Here is a 14,215-nt window from a genome sequence, read left to right on the forward strand (position 1 = left end):
TCCAGTGTTACATTTTAAATTTCAGGCATTTAAAGAACACTAGAATCCAAAGTGATTCACAGTAAAACTGGTTTCAGCTCCTCCATCACAAACATTACCAGTAGCCAGCAGGTCAAAGGTCAGAGATGACAACACCGATGAGATTCCAGTCTCCTACGAATGATGATAGAAGAGATTTTACAAAAGAGACGAGGAGAAAAGAATTGCTCGACCGAACTGAGGGAGATTTACAAAACAGGACGGTGATCAAGAAGAAAGTTCCAGTTTGATCTTCAGTAAAAATTAAAAAAAAGAAGCTTTGAGACATCAGAGGCCTGTACTACGAAGCAGGATTTGTGGTTAGCGAGGTAACTTCAGGGTTAACCCTTCAGGGTTTTCAGTCCTACGACGGTGGGTCATGTCTTATCAGGGAAGATCGCCATGGTAACTGATGCTGTACACCTCCAGAGCAGGGCTGCGGTCAAAAAGTTATTATTTTTTTTTTGCTTGGGAAGGTTCCTAACGGAGTGAAATGACCCGGATCTCAGGAAAGGAGCTTCAATGCTTCCTTTCTTATCTCCTTTAGCATAGGATACACCTGACCATCCTTTACCGAAAGGAAAGGAGATGATGCCGCCCCACAATTCCTTGCGACCTCAACTTTTAAAGTGGCGCACCATCCGGCCGTTCATAAAAACAAACGATATACTTATCTTGCATATTATTTTCAGTCATATTCTAATTGGGATTCATGTTGATTAATATGAGTGGACATTTAATTTCACTTTATTTCTATTATATTATAACAAATAAGTAAAAAAACAAGAATAACAAATACATTGAACAGTAAACATATAGCAAACAAATAATCAACATAAATAAATATTACGTCTGAAAAGGAGTAGGAAGAAATATACATTTAAGGGTTCTACTCCTTCACCATAACTCAAACAATAAATCATTATTTATCATATATACCTTGTGGTAGCCTATAGGCTATTCCTTTTTATTTCAGTTCCAGCCTTGGTAATGAAGTGATATTTTTCATTTGTTGTCCACGTTAGGTCAGATAATCCTTTATTACATGTTGATGTAAAGTGTTCCAGCAGCAGAAGGACCTGTGGTGTCTCTCTTTCACACACCGCGGGTGAAGCAGTCTGTCACTGAAGGAGCTGTTTAAGAACGCACAGAGGGGAGTAGCGCCTTTTGTAGTCCATCTTCAGAACATTGTAGTTTCACCACGGCAGAATAACACCCGCTGCCGTCGCGTCATAATTATGCAGCCTAGCGTAAGTGCAGTTGGATTCTCTCAACACCACGGTTGTCTTTTCCTAAAGTACTTCTGAATTCTCCTTCACATCTTTTCTTGACCTCATGACGAAGTGGTCAGGAAAAGACGTTAGGACGTCATTTTATGACTTTTTGACCCCAACCCAAGTTATGTTCGAGATAACTTGTGTAAAAGCACCCCCTACTGACCAATCAAAGCTCAGTGCGCAGATCGTATATCACCAAAATAGGAAGAAGTTACAGTAATATATCAGGCTAAGAGCAACACAGTTTGAACTGACAAATACAGAAAAAAATAATCGCCAACAGTGTGTAACAGACTTTGGATACATCAGAGTTGGATGTGTACAGTACAGCAGACTGTATGCATTGCCTTGCGTTACTTTAGAGTGATCAGAGAGGGGGAGGACAGGAGATGCAGAGATGGTGTCTGTCGGAGGGCTCTTCAGTGCTACTAGCCAGCACTGCAGTACATCCATGAGCCGAGCTAACCCACCTCATGACGTCACAGGCTAGAGTACAGCATGCAACACGGCGGCGCTCTTGCCACAAAAGTTAAACATTTGTCATCTTTGTTATATAGTTATTCATTTGAGTGTAAATTAATTTAGTAAACCAGTTAAAGCAGCAGTGAGTAGAAATGGAGCAAATATGATTAAAAAAAATTATTTTTATAAAACGGTCACTATATCCTGACAGTAGTGCATGAGACAGGTAATCTGGAAAAAAAATCATGTGCCTCTGTGTCCTATGTGTAAAATGAAAAAGTTTGTGACCCTGGCAGCCATGTTTAAAAGAGTCAAGCCAAAACCAAGCACCGCCCACCAGCCGTAGCACAGCCAATAGGAACGCTCTCTCTCTCTGAAATGACCTGTGATTGGTCAAAGTCTCCCGTCACAAGCTACATTTTCTAAAGCCCGAAAACAGAGCCATGACAAGGTGCAGAAGTCTCTCAGAACACTTGAATTACAATATGCTGAGAGGTTATTATGGAATTGTTGCCCAATGATGCCAAAAATATACTGCCTACTGAAGCTTTAACTTGGTTGAACATTTTAATTCCCCTTTAAATTTTGGATAAATTTCACCGTTTTGAGTGCAGAACAGAAAACTTGGAATAATCTAATTAAAAACATTCCAAAATCATAGCATGTTTAGGGTTTGATCTCACAATTATTTGAATAATTTGCAGTTTATTTTTTGATTAAAAGATGAATCATTTGGTTTTACGATGTGTCAGAAAATGCAACATAACAATTTCCTAAACTGTACGACCAACAGTCCAAAACACAAGACTTTCAATTTACTATCAAATAAAAAGAAGTAATGATAAACCCTAACATTTCAGATACTGGAACCAACACATTATACATTTTCTGTTAAATGACTGACTAATCGTCCCCCAAGTACATGTTGTCTGCAGACCCAATCTACTCTTAAAAACACATTTTTTACAAGCTTTGTCCATACATATTCAAATCTTTGTATCTCCTCAAGTTACATTCGGAGGATTGTGAAGAAAAGTTGGTTGATTAGAGCCTTTTTCATGAAGAGGATCATTTCATGTGCTCTACTGGGAGTGTATATTTGACTGGGATGTCGATGGGTTTCTTTTTATTTATGTTTTTAATCTGAATTGGGCTGGGTGTCACAAAACGGTAATTCTTTTTCTTTAATCATTCCTTACAGGTCACAGGCTTCTGGTGCCTTTCTTTCATTCAGGGATTCCAAAAAAAAAACCTGAAACACATAAAAATGTTGAATTGTTACATCAGAGCTGAGAAATCAAGCATACAGTACAGTATGTAGAGTAAACGATATCACGAAGAAATGTTCTTTAAACCGGTAGAATAAATAAAGAACACTACTGTTAGAAGCTTTAACGACACTCAGCCGTAATGAGACATATTCTGTTATTAAAACAGCTGATAAAAGCTTTCTTCTCATCATCTGTTCTTCTGTGGAATCAGCAGCAAATCATCCTGCGATCTGTGACTGACTGGCCTGAAGTTGAGAAAAAGAAGTGAAATGTTCTGGTTTTGTATGTTGTTAATTTGTTTTCTGATGTTGGAAGTCCAAAATATAATACACATTTTCTGATCTTGGTGCTTTTTAGTTGTCAAGGTGGGAAAAACGCAACGTTTAATTGAAAACAGTTGATGTAACTGTGTTGTTGTTTTCCTAATTTTTGAACGTTTTCAATCTTGTAAAAGTAGAATTTGTTGGCTGTTGATTTTGTTGACATTAAGTCAGGAACTGTGTTTGGAAAAAAACAAGACTCGCTCCAAACTGAGTATATGTCTGGACCGCATACGGTCACTCTGTGAATTTGTGGCTAAATTGTAACACAACTAGTCAGTGGTCATGTCTATAATATTAAACCCAGCGCTACATGTCCACCAGGTTCGGCGAAGACACTACGGGACACGCTGCTCCACTCAAGCGTGCCCTGTCGTACAGTACCTGATTGGTCCCTGGTTTTCTGCTCGCTGTTTCAAACAGGAAACAAAGTGGCGGCCTGCTCGTAAACTTTCTGTTATTCTGTCTAAACAATCCACCAAAAAAATACTTCTGAAAACATTTTTAAGAGAGAAATAGGCAATGCCGTTGCTGAATCTCCTTTAATTTTAGAACTAGATCACCTAGTTTGACAGCTTGGTCCAAGTTTGGTGAGCTGCACGCGTCGCTATGTAGGAAAGTTTGTTACTGGCTGGTGAGCGGTGCTTTGTATTTCCTCAACTGATCTCAACATGGCTGCCGGGTTACAAACTTTCTCATTTTACAGCTAAACAGTGCACTACAAGATGTTTCTGAAAACAGTTGAGGTGAGAAATAGGCATTACAGTAACAGAATATTGATTCATATTTGATCAGTGCTGCCTAGTTTGACCGTTTGGTCGGAGTTCACGAGTGATTGACAGCTGCTCAGAGACGGCAAGGCTCCAGCTCGGCTCTGATTGGTTGTTTTCCTCCGGTCTGTGAAATCTTGCAGATGCCGTTAGGAGCACCGGAGGACACCGATGATTTTTTTCAGATTACCTGTTTAATGCACTACTGTCAGGATATAGTGACCGTTTTATAAAAATAACTTTTTTTAATCATATGTGCTCCAATCCTGCCCACTGCAGCTTTAAGGGGCTGATTTAGTTTCAAATTACAAATTGTAAGTTGAAACTGGAGGCGGTGAACTCATAAGTTTAGACTTTAATGAGCCTTCACAGTGTAGATCTCACACTGATACATTACTGTATGTTATAATTAGAAAGAGGAAGGTGATTCAAGATACTCCCTCCACCTTCTGTACAAACCCTTGTTAATATTTCAGGGAAACTTTCGGTCACCTCTCTGTAATCCATTTGCTCCTCCAGGCGTCACTGATCTACATCAGGGTGTGATGAGTCTTTCTGCTCCAGCAGCGTATTCTCTCGCTCCCTCAAGGCATCGTGGGTAACCTTTTCTTCTCATCGTATCCCGAAGTGACCTTCTGTGACCTTCTGACCTCACAGCATCTGTTGTCAAGATGAAACTCCCATCTCCGTTTACAGAGCTGATAAGCAAGTAAGCCCTCAGGTACAGTATATAAGGGATGACTGCAGGGAAATATGTATTATTCCCCAACCCCCCTGTTTCCTGTGAAAAATCCCTGTGGATGTTTGACATGAGCGCACCTGTGTGTGTTCTATACTGAAGAATAGTGTCACTGAAACAAAGACGCCTTCTCCAAACATCATGAACCAGTCGCAATTGTAGGATCAGACCTTTAAGGGGGCTCAGCCACTAATGACAATGTGACATGTATACAATGAAGTGCGTAGATTTTGTTTCAACACTGGGGGGGACCAGTGCTCGAAGTGGGCCGGTACGCCGCAGTACACAGCGGTACTTTTTCACGCGTACCACAGTTTCTCACAAGCTGCCGGTACTCTCCTCTGCCCTCTCCATCTCAGGTTCTCTGAGATTCATAACAGCGCAGCGCCAGTGTTTTTGTGCCGCGGGGGTTTACTGCATGTGATTATCATTAAGTGGGCATGTACTGTATGTAAAGGCCCAAGGGGAGACCCGTGGGTACAAGTAGAACCCATTTTCATCCAGATTATAGAGGTCAGAGGTCAAGGGACCCCTGTGAAATTTGCCCTAACAGTTTTCCCTCGCCAGAATTTAGCCTAACTTTGTAGCATTATTTAGCCTCTTTCCCGATAAGCTAGCATAACATGGTTGATACCGATGGATTTCTTGTGTTTTCTAGTATTTGGTAAGGGTGAGAGATGAAATTTAGGTGTGCTTGAGCGCCCCCAAAAAGAGTCTAAAATCACCACTGTCATTAATTCTTCCACACAGCTGCTGTTTCAAAGATAATCGGATCTTAAGCTGCTGTTAGTTTACAGTTCGGCCGTGTGGCTAAATGTTATTTTTTCGGTGCAGGTGGTAAAACACGTGCTTTAATCAGACATGCAGACCAGGTCTGACAAAATTTGGTGACTGTAAAGTTGTGATGGATAAACAATGAGCTGAGGATGTTTTCTGTTAGCAGAGAGAAAACCCAAAAGCAGCTTCAGCAAAGCGTTAAATCGGAAGGAAGCGTCAGCTATCGGCACGTTGAGCTCATTTGGACGCCTCTTTTGGCAAACCACACAAACCCAACGATGTCCCTTCCCTTGTTTTAGTCCAGCCACACGCTGCCCTGCTTGCATAATAATAATGTATGACACACTTTAGCAACTTTGCAGCGTCTGGTCATTATTTTGTCCCCTGCAATCATGTTAGTCTTTTGGCCCGCAGTTCGCCGACCTCGCATCCTCATCAGCCCAGAAAACATTCAAATGAATGGGCGGCGCTGCGGGCCGCCGTGTGAGGCTGAGGTGAGGCGACAGTTTCGAGTCCAGCAGAGTCGCAACGTGTTAGGACGCCAACAGACTCCTGACCCCGTTACTGAGGGACCCGCCTGGTCTCCGAAAACCACTAATAGACCCAAGTTCCCCTTTTTTTCCGGACCAGTACTCATTGATCACTGGGTTTGTTTCAAATCTAACGAGGGGAAGAAGATCAGGCGCATTTTCCCGCTGAGGGAAGCTCTCTGTTTTCCCAGGAGTTTAGTCGGTTAACAAGGTGGATGTTCATGGGCTTCGTTCCAAGATGTGTTGAAGATGCAGCGACTGTGGAAGTGCCAAACATTAGCCTACTGGGTGCTCACTGAAAACACACTTGAACTCCTGCTCCCTGCCGAAGAGAAATGAAGCTGCCCTGTGGAAATGTCTTGGAAACAGTTCGGTGTTTCTCACCACATCTCGTTGTGTGTATCACAAATATGTTGAATGCATAATTCCTTCATAAAACATTTGCTAAAATATGAATACTGTCAGTCGATTAAAATAGTTAATGGCGATTGATCGCAAATTAATCACACATTTTTTATCTGTTAAAAATGTGTCTGTAAAGGGGAGACTCGTGGGTACCCAGAGAACCCATTTTCATTCATATTTAATACTCTTATCAACATGGGAGAGGGCAAATATGCTGCTTTATGCAAATGTATGTATGTATTTATTATTGGAAATCAGTTAACGAAACAAAACAATGACAGATATTGTCCAGAAACCCTCACAGGTACTGCATTTAGCATAGAAATATGCTCAAATCATAACATGGCCAACTGCAGCCCAACAGGCAACAACAGCTGTCGGTGTGTCAGTGTGCTGACTTGACTATGACTTGCCCCAAACTGCATGTGATTATCATAAAGTGGGCATGTCTGTAAAGGGGAGACTCGTGGGTACCCATAGAACCCATTTACATTCACATATCTTGAGTTCAGAAGTCAAGGGACCCCTTTGAAAATGGCCATGGCAGTTTTTCTTTGCCAAAATGTAACTCCTTTGCAACAAGCTAGTATGACATGATTGGTACCAATAGATTCCTCAGGTTTTTCTAGTTTCATACGACACCAGAATCTTCCCTTTAGCTTTAAAACTGAGCCCGCTGCAACTCTGAAAGACAGACTAGCCGGGCCGTCGGATTGTTAAGAGGTTAATACTTTATGTAATAAAAGATCAATACTTGACTTCCGTGTATCGATATAATATTGCCACGCACAATATTGACAGACACTATGCTGTATCGATCAAATATGAATCAATATTCTGTTCCTGTATTTCTTGCCTCAAATGTTTTCAGAAACATGTTTCAGCGTACTGTTTAGCTGGACGATGAGAAGGTTTGCTCAGGCCGGTAGGCGGTGCCTGGTTTTGGCTCGACTAGGCAGGCGGGTCAAAGACTTTCTCATTGAAAACATTTGAGGCGAGGAATAGGCATTACAGTAACAGAATATTGATTCATATTTGATCAGCGCTGCCTAGTTTGACCGTTTGATCGGCCCGGGTGAGTGGTTGTTTTCCTTCTAGGCGCGGTGAAATCTTGCAGATGCCATTAGGAGCACTGGGATGAGGGAGAGGAATATGTCTCATGCACTACTGTCAGGATATAGTGACCGTTTGACAAAAATAACTTTTTATCATATTTGGTCAAAGTAACCAACTACAGCTTTAAAGGGACTGTTTGTAAGAATCAGAAATGTCTTGTTAACAGCGACACCTGTGGCCGTTAAGTCAACGAAAGTCAGCGTCCTGTTGCTTGCGCTTGTGCTCGCTCTACATAGACATGAACGAGCATCGCTCAAAACAGTGAGGCGACACACGTCAGCTAAAACAACAATATCACTCTATATTTCAGCTGCTTGGCAGTAATGTTAGCTGACCAGACGAAGGTCTCTCCATGAATCAATGCTGATCCTAGTGTTGGCTTTTCCTGCCTCAGCCTCCCGACCGTGGCCGGAGGGAACAGGGGAGACACCGGAGTTTTGGTCGGAGACGATAATGTTTCTCTCTGCGGAGCCCCGTCACTTCACAAGACACGGGAAACCTCTGTTGGTCTGGAGGAGCTGCAGCAGTTATTTCTGCACAAACGTCCACTGTACATTCACTAGATATTCTCAGAGCTAAACTAACTCTTCTGCAGTGTGTAGTGAGCGTGCATGCATGTGAGAGTGGAGCGAAATATCGAGAACGAGCACGGTGTGTGAGTGAAGGCAGCAGGCAGAGGAGCAGAGGACAGCAGAGACTCCGGCCCTGGAGACCAAAGCTACGGTCTCCCCCGCGTCCTCCAACCGCGGCCAACACTGTTTAACAGACGGACTTCACTAGATAGAACTTTGCGGTTTTGGTGCTTCTGTGTAGTTTGTGTTGGAGTCTGAGTCTGAACAGCGTAGCCACACGCGAGCACGCATGGGACACCGACCCGCAATGATTTATGCGTGTAAGAAGTTACAAACAGTCCCTTTAACAAGTAGTAAATGTGCATCACTCATAATTCCCCTCAGCGCACACACATTCACTCACACACACACACACACTCAGCCACCCAAACAGCAGCTTCCCATCATTCATCCTGAAACCTGTTTAAGTGCCTCATCTGAAGAATTTCATTTCCTCTCCAAAAGAGGATAATCTGTCCTCTGTTTTTGTTCTGTGGCTTTTGGAAGAGATTTTGAACAAACAATCAAAGAAGTACTTTGCCCTCGGAGCTTAACGGGGGCTTCTGCTCCCTGAGCGTTGAATGTGCTCGACGGCCCTAAGCCTCTAGAAAGGTCCCGTAGCATTTTGAAGTTCAGAGCCGCGGCGTTTGTATTAGTGTTGACTTCACATGCTTGTTACAAAACAATTGGGGTAGAGCCTTTGTAATCTGCGCTGACAATCCCTGAAAATGAATGAGATCTGTGCTGCGTCGCGGCTTTCTGGGTCAGCCTGACACAGCTGGTTCACACTGCTGAGGTCGCCGTCGACTGTGTTTTTTTTGTGTGTGTGTGTATGTGTGTATTTCTGGCGAATATTATACAATTTGCGCAGTGTTATTTTTCATTTACTCAGTCTTTCTCTGAGGCCTTTTGGGGCTAGTTTTTATTAGTAAACTGCAGTCAATGGTCCAGTGTTTCAAGTTCTTCATTGTCATGTGCACAACAACTGCAGTATATTAGGGCTGTCAAAGTGGTTTTAAAGTTCAAAGTTCTTTAACGCATTAATGCAACCTATGATTTTTAGGTTGTAGCTGGCTCAGTTTTAAAGAGTGAAGGTACTGGTCATATCATAGGAAACTAGAAAAACTAAGGAACCCATTTGTACCAACCATGTCATACTAGCAAAAGAGGCTAAATAATACACCAATCTTACACTAAATCTTTGCAAGGACAGACTGCCATGGCCATTTTCAAAGGGGTCCCTTGACCTCTGACCTCAAGATATGTGAATGAAAATGGGTTATATGGGTAACCACGAGTCTCCCCTTTACAGACATGCCCACTTTATGATAATCACATGCAGTTTGGGGCAAGTCATAGTCAAGTCAGCACACTGACACACTGACAGCTGTTGTTGCCTGTTGGGCTGCAGTTTGCCATGTTATGATTTGAGCATATTTTTTATGCTAAATGCAGTACCTGTGAGGGTTTCTGGACAATATCTGTCATTGTTTTGTTTCGTTAATTGATTTACAATAATAAATATATACATATATTTGCATAAAGCAGCATATTTGCCCACTCCCATGTTGATAAAAGTATTAAATACTTGACAAATCCCCCTTTAAGGGACATTTCAACAGCTAAAAAACTAACCTGTCCCTGTCGAACGGCAGCAGAATCACCTACCAAACTCATCTAAAGCTCACTGATATCTCCCTTGTTTAATCCGTACAAAACCCAAAGTTGAATTGGCATTTTTGCAATCTTACACTGTCAAAAGCAGAATAAATGTGTTTGAGAATACAGTTAAAATACACTGAATATGCTGTAGGTCTACACTGTTCTGTATTTATTTATAGAATGGATATTAGTCAGATATTAGCACTCTTTTGACGTGACGTTTTCAACATCTTACAGTCACACGACATCTCGTACGAGCAGCAGAGACACGTCACCTCTGCCTGGAGTAAATATAAATATGTTAATGACAGCGTATCTATATTTGATCTCTGTTTGCTCTGCTGCATGTTAAAACACCTCCACCCTGATCTGTATTTTTTATTGATCTCCACCTATCACCTCCATCTTTGTCCAAAAAAAACCCTGGAAGCAGCTCTGGGCTGAGTGTTTTTCTTTTCTTTTTTTTTTTTCGAGAAGCACCAGTTGCCTTCCTCCTCCTCGTCCTCCTCCTCCTCCTCCTCCTTCTCCATCTTCCTCCCTCGCTGTCTCTGTTTTGACTCGACCTGTCAGACACCTCAAAACAACACATGAGGCCTGGTGGCGAGCAGCGAGCTGCTGATTCTGAAGAAACACGGGTTCTTCAAGGTTTATTTGGTCTGGGTTCTGACTTGTTTCTGCATCAGACGTAACCGTTCCCAGCCTGTTTAATATCACAACCATCCTTTGAAAAACAGGTTGACAAAGCATATGCATAATCAGGAATTATATACATGAGATGAATACATAAAAAGTAGTAATACACAGTAATGAAACAAATACTTAAAATGAGCTTATAAATCTCGTAATTAAAAAAAAGAAAGATGAATGTGTATTGTATTATTTATTTCATATACGTAATAACAAAACTAACAATGATTCAGCATCCGTGTGGTATCATTATAACTGTAATATTGACAGTAAGACTGTACTATTATAATAATGATTGTATAACCTGATGTATTTCATATATGCAGCTTAAGAGGATTTATTTAAGCTCAGTTTCAGTTCGTCGTCACATAACCGGAAACAGCGTCTGCTGCTTTTAGGCTTTGAATCTGGTTTAATGATCATATCATTAAGTCAAACATGTGCTTCTGCTGAGTGTTTGGAGACACTGTAAGAAAAAGATAGTGATGCAGTAGGGCAGCTTAGTGTTTGTGTTTAGTTGTTGTACAAGGAGAGGTTGGCTCTTGTGGGAGTCACTGAGGCTCAGCAGGTTTTCAGAAATGTACAGATAAAAAGATTATGTTTGACAACAAGTTTAAACTAGAGAAGTGAACTCCAGGTGTGTCTGCAGCGACCGCTGTTATAATGTTTTATTGAAAGAATACAAAAGAGACGTCTGTAAATAAGGTGATCATTTTTTTTTTAGGTAACTTCTTAGTACGAACACTAAAATAGCCCTCATTTAAATCATGTCCTAAAAGTTGTAAAATTAACATTGAATCCCGAGTTATTTTCCTCGGCATAATGAAAGTGCATCAGACCCACGGGACTGCACCGCCCTGCACGCTTATATGACATTACCGGTTCTGCCAGCTTCCTGCTAGCTGTATGCGGCTGTAAAAATTGATAAATTGGCTGTAATTCATCACTTTTATTATCTTATAATACACCCATGGGCTGTATGCCGTAAGCCTGTACCGTGGTCGATGTATTAACGTCTCTGTTCCCAAACAACCGGCTATCGGCCAGTAGCTAGTAGCGCTAGTAGCATGACATCAACAGAATTTAAATGGTACATATCATGCTCATTTTCAGGTTCATACTTGTATTCTGGGTTTCTACTAGAACATGTTTACATGCTTTAATGTTCAAATAACACTTTATTTTTCTCATACTGTCTGTCTGAATATACCTGTATTTACCCTCTGTCTGAAACGCTCTGTTTTAGCGCATTTCAATGGAATGCCAACGGAATTGCGTTGCTAGGAAACAGCTTGGGTCCATGTTTACTTCTTTCAGCATTTGTCATTCACATACACTGTAACAGGAAATAAACTGGGACACATTTAGTATGTTTACGTTTAAAACTGTGAAATTGTCTAAATATTGTAGATTTGTGACATCACAAATGTACAGAAACCCTGACGGCTTATTTCAAACGCACAGTTTCTAAATACGGGCTGTGTGTATTTCTCTGTGGATTGAGCGTTTTGATACTTTCACAGTATTAATATAGGACTTAAACCTGCTTTATAATATGAAAATCTCACTTTTTACAATATGGGACCTTTAATGCTGTTTACTAACACGCAGATCACAACCTCTTATACATCCATGGTAAGTAAGTAAATAAGTAGTTATAATAGTATGCATATTTATAATATTTTTATTGTTCAACAAAGGACATTATAGAGCCATTAAACATGACAATAGATTAGAAATAATTTGTTTTAACTTTTGTACGGCTCTTTGTAGGCGGACGTTTTACTGGCATCCAGTAGTCGCTTTCAGTCCAAAATGGCAGAAGCGTAGCTCTGCTGCTGGGCGCTGATGTTGCAATGGAACGAGCAACTGACTTTAACTTCTTAGCAGTATACGTTCTTTGGCTAAACTGCAGTTTGCTGTGTAACTCTTCACGTTAATTGTTTAACGCTTCCTCTGAGCAGAAACGGTCAGTCCTGCGGTGTGTTTAGTTCTGTTGGCCAAACACACCGAAGGACTCTGCTGCCCACCGGCTGCTAACAGCTCACTAGCTCTCCTCTTAGCACACGAGAAGACGAGCTCCATGGCAGCCAGCGCTCGGCTCAGTTTCATTTGCTTAGCGAGTTACCATATAGCCTACGTACAGTTGTCATACCCTGATCACTTACTGCCCCTACCCTTGGGTTAAGAGTAGTGAGGAGTCAGCAGTCAATGATGGTATAAAAAACATGTTTTCATAAAGTGTGAATCATTGCAGCCACGAGAGGTCCTTGACCATACAGTCACACATGAGCACAAAAATGTTAAACTGAATGGTACAGCAGTATGCAGAGATTAGCCGTGGACAGACAGACAGACGCACAGAGAGAGAGATGCATACACATGACCAAATATATAATTTTCTGGCGGAGATAATAATAATAATAAAAGCAGTTTGGTGCTGGCAGCAGTGTCAGTGAGGTCACGGTGTAGTGAAGCCTCGGCTGTGCTTATTGGAGCAGAAAACCGAGAGGGAGGGGCCTGTGACATCACTGACACCTGCTCCTGCAATGCACTTATTACAGAGGTGATCATTTCAATTATGATGAATGTACTGTATGTATTTTATTACACCACCATCCATAGGAAGCAGTGGTGTTAGACAGAATGATATCAGCGTGTTAATCTGCTGTGTGTTAATCTGCTGTGTGTGTGTGTGTGTGAGTGTATGTGCGTGGGTGTTTGTGTGTGTTGTGTAACGTTGCCAGTGAACACTGTGTTCAGACAGGCAGGATCACTGCATCTGTTTACAGCGACCTGCAGATTAGATCAGACCTCACACTTCAAATAGAGACTAATCCAATGCACACACACACACACACACACACACGTACACACACACACACACACACACACACACAGAGTCCTGCGGGAACATTAAAGTCGGCGACATAATCCATCGAGTTCAAATGGAAACACTTAGAGTCAGAGTTGTAATCATGGAGATGGTGTGTTTGTGTGTGTGTGTGTGTGTGTGTGTGTGTGTGTGTACATGCTACCAACAACACACACTCCCTCTCAGTCCCAGTTTCTATGCTCTCATTAGTTTACTTGTTTTTCCTGCCCTGCTGGATGTAAAACCAAAATAGAGACGTTGGTCAATTTGTGTCTAACAGCGGTCTAAAGTAATTAAGTACATTTACTCAAGTACTGAACATCATTGGAGGGAAATATTGTACTTTTTTACTTCCCTGCATTTGTCGGTAACACTTCATTTTACAGGTCCGCCAATTTCATGGTAATTAGGTAATAATTAGCAAGTAACCTATTTGAAATTTCTTTGGAATTACTGCCAAATTAGCCCAATATTTACCTCAAAATTGATCAAAAATGACTTTATTATCACTAATGCAAAAGAGTGAGTGTTAAGCCATGCAGACCAAGTGTCTGAAAATGAAGGTATTGGTGATTTTAATACTGGTGGTGTTCATGATGATGTTAATCCTAACGACAGTGTTTCCAATGTGGGTGAACGTTCAAACAAAAGTGACACCACTAATAAATCAAGTACCATGTCATCGGCACAAATTA

At 41.4% G+C, this 14,215-nt stretch overlaps 1 long non-coding RNA gene across 1 annotated transcript; it reads left to right on the plus strand.

Annotated features, from left to right (window-relative positions):
- The first annotated feature begins 8,491 nt into the window (after window positions 1–8,491).
- LOC119495936 lies at window positions 8,492–13,851 on the plus strand. Its single transcript, XR_005208595.1, has 3 exons — window positions 8,492–8,503; window positions 11,336–11,341; window positions 12,358–13,851. It is a non-coding gene; the product is annotated as an uncharacterized LOC119495936 (long non-coding RNA).
- The last annotated feature ends 364 nt before the right edge of the window (window positions 13,852–14,215 follow it).

Source organism: Sebastes umbrosus, chromosome 10, assembly GCF_015220745.1.
Source record: "Sebastes umbrosus isolate fSebUmb1 chromosome 10, fSebUmb1.pri, whole genome shotgun sequence".
Classification (NCBI taxonomy): domain Eukaryota; kingdom Metazoa; phylum Chordata; class Actinopteri; order Perciformes; family Sebastidae; genus Sebastes; species Sebastes umbrosus.